The following is a 3397-nucleotide window of genomic DNA, read 5'->3' as shown; positions in this document are numbered from 1 at the left end:
TGGTTTTTTTATTTTCAAACATAACTATTTATAATGCTCCCTAAATAATAAAAAATAAATTACAGTGAAAGCATGAAGAGTTTGTAAGTTTTGAACCAAACTAAGTAACAGTGAACCTTTTTTTAATTTACGGTATTTTCTTATTTTGATGTTTTAAGGTCTTTTGTGTTTAGAACAATATATATATTAATGGTTAAAGTATTAAAATTGAATTTTTGTTCAATAAAAATCTTTCAAATGCGACTGTAGCTTTTTTTCCCCAAAACTTTGTCCTCAAAATAAGGGTGCGTCTTATATTCCGAAAAATACGGTAATAGCATTGAGATTCACAAAAGGAAGTAAACAGAAAGCATGTATAGGATTTTTTGTTAAACTGCGCTCTCCTATGTTTGTATAGGTAACTAACATTTTAAAAATGTTTGTACATCAAAAATATAAGGTATAAAACATGAATTACTTTTTTAGCTTATTCAACATAAGAAACGTCAAGATGTTTCCACTGTGTATGTCTAAGTGCCAATAAACCGTTTTAAAGCAAATGCTATATATTATATACAGAGATGTTCTTGATACTTATATTGCTTACCTAATACAAAGTTTCTGAGAAAAGCCAAGATTGCCGCAGATATGATACACTTGAGGAATCAACAGTTGTATATAACCCATAGTGATAATTTGTATACCGACTATCAATTTAGGGACTGAGTTTGTGAGCTCGTAGTGCAATTATTCTCTTCTAACACAATAAATGTACCAGCCATAAAACTCCAGGGACAATGACGACGACTGCAATAAAAGAGATCATAATTGCCTCTTTATCCTTCGTTCGTGGCGAAGGATGGCAAAGTTATTGACAAAAACGGCGACTGTTTTTTCAGTAGAAATTCGCAGTAGATGTTAGGTGTCAAGTTAGACGCCACATATCCTGTGCTTCCTTTCATTAATCCTAACACAAATATACGTTCACACTCAACTTTAGTAATCGTCGGCTGTGGAACAAACAGGAATATACATTTTTGCACCATTCTCCGACTAGTTAGCACGTCTGAGAGATGAATCAGGTGACACAGTTTGTATACAGTTACACCAGAAACTTGTGCGAAGCTCAAACAGAATGAAAACTAATTTTTTGTCTCAACAAGATTTCATTTTAATTAGGCATCCAATAAACTACTGGGTCTCACCGTGCTAGTTTATTTTTAGGGTTAAGGGGCGACAGAGAGAAAATTGGAGGTTTTCTCCAGATCTAGCCATAAGTAGTTAGCACTAAAGTCTATCGATAAAGTCGAAGTATGAATAAAATATCTAGAGCCTGCGTCTCTTATTTTGATACAAACTAAGCACGTGATAATATAAAATTAATAAACTCAGTAATCAACTACTCGCCAAAAATGCAGACTGAGCATGTGCGGACATTACTGCAGAAATCTCAGCAACTTATCCCGCGAAAGAAGGTAGGTTAAAACGTTGCTCTTTTGTGTTTGTTTTTTTATAGCTGATATTTTACGGATTAGGAGTTAATGAGGTGTTTTCGATCAAAGTCTTTTGTACATAATGTATGTATGTTTTAGATTGCTAACCTATGTAAAACTTGTTAGTGATATTTGACACACCGTAACAAATCGTATTCTTGAATTGTTGAATTTTGGGGATGATTTTTACCACCGCGAATTTTTTTTGGTATAGTTTTTTTTTTGCATTTATTGAATTATTTATATCGGAAATTATTTTTTCCCATTGAAAGCACAGTTATCAAGTGTCATCCTCTCCAGGTATATGTGTTTCGAACAAACGAGATTCTTGAGTTTTAAATAGTGAATTATTTTGGCTATATAAGTAATATTAGTGATTTAACAATCTGTATACGGTTCTTTTGCTTAATTCTCTGTCATTACAAACAAAATACCAAAAAGGTGTATATAAATTCATCTATGATTCTATTCTACTTTTATAATGAATTTTTAACATGTCGCAGTTTAGGTAAAATTACAAAATTCGTCAGTAGGTATTGAAAGAAGAAAAACTGTGGCCGATAACTTTGACATTTAAATAAAGTTGATTTTTAAGTTACAACTGATGTTAAATTATTCAAAATTATATGCTATGTTGTGACATAAAAGTGGCCTATACGGTTTGTCACAATGTCTGAATACTAAATGCCATAAAGTAACAAAATTGACACATATTTTTAGCTTGATGCCAATATTTTAACTGAACTTATTTTTATAAAACTTCTAGCAATCTACTTGGTGCATGTTTATGAAAAAAACGATATAGACAGATTACAATTACTGTGTCACAACAACGACTACAGATAGAATAGAATTACAGTATTACTGCCACGATTACAGACAAAGTAGAATTACAGTATCACAGCAATGATTACAGACAAAGTAGAATTACAGTATTACTGCCACGATTACAGACAGAATACAATTACTGTGTCACAACAACGACTACAGATAGAATAGAATTACAGTATCACAGCGATGAATATAGACAGATTACAATTACTGTGTCACAACAACGACTACAGATAGAATAGAATTACAGTATTACTGCCACGATTACAGACAAAGTAGAATTACAGTATCACAGCAATGATTACAGACAAAGTAGAATTACAGTATTACTGCCACGATTACAGACAGAATAGAATAACAGTATCACAGCGATGAATATAGACAGAATAAAATTACAATATCACAATAACAGTGTTTCTCATGAAATACAATTATACACGTATTAGTTTGAACAAAACATCTTGTTTAACAATAAATGTTAATAGTAACATTTGATGAAATCAACAACCTATTACGTCTATCTGTCTGTTAGTTAGTTAGTATATCTTTTATAGTATACCGAAATTTCAGTATTTGTTTGTTTTACTAAATTTGAATTACTTTCTTAACTTTACTTATATTATTTCATTACATTCTAAATTTTACCCACATTTTCTAGTATTGTGACCAAAAGGTTCTATCTGTACCTTTAGGGTAACTTGTTTTCCAAGTATTTTAATTATATCTTAGTTGCAACATGCATAGAAAATACAAAATATAGAAATTAGTAAAATATAATGCTTCTTCAGTTTAAGATATAACTATCGCATAGTGTACAAAACAAAAAATGCTGTCTTATACAACATATCGAACTCAATAACACCGCTGTATTGTACAAAACCAACTCGATCAAACAGCTGTATTGTACAAAACCAACTCGATCAAACAGTTGTATTGTATAACAAAACCAACTCGATCACACCGCTGTATTGTACAGTAAAACCAACTCGAACACAGCGCTGTATTGTACAAAACCAACTCGATCAAACAGCTGTATTGTACAAAACCAACTCGATCAAACAGTTGTATTGTATAACAAAACCAACTCGATCACA

At 31.4% G+C, this 3397-nt stretch overlaps 1 long non-coding RNA gene across 1 annotated transcript in view; it reads left to right on the top strand.

Annotated features, from left to right (window-relative positions):
- Positions 1-845: 845 nt before the first annotated feature.
- Positions 846-3397, top strand: part of LOC111088175 — a 22992-nt gene continuing 20440 nt past the window's right edge. The window contains exon 1 of the long non-coding RNA XR_002612778.1: positions 846-1454. This is a non-coding gene — a long non-coding RNA (uncharacterized LOC111088175). The remainder of the gene's footprint in view (positions 1455-3397) is intronic.

Source organism: Limulus polyphemus, unplaced genomic scaffold, assembly GCF_000517525.1.
Source record: "Limulus polyphemus unplaced genomic scaffold, Limulus_polyphemus-2.1.2 Scaffold3258, whole genome shotgun sequence".
NCBI lineage: Eukaryota > Metazoa > Arthropoda > Merostomata > Xiphosura > Limulidae > Limulus > Limulus polyphemus.
The sequence above is the reverse complement of the archived record's forward strand: the minus strand, read 5'-3'. Positions and strand labels throughout refer to the sequence as shown.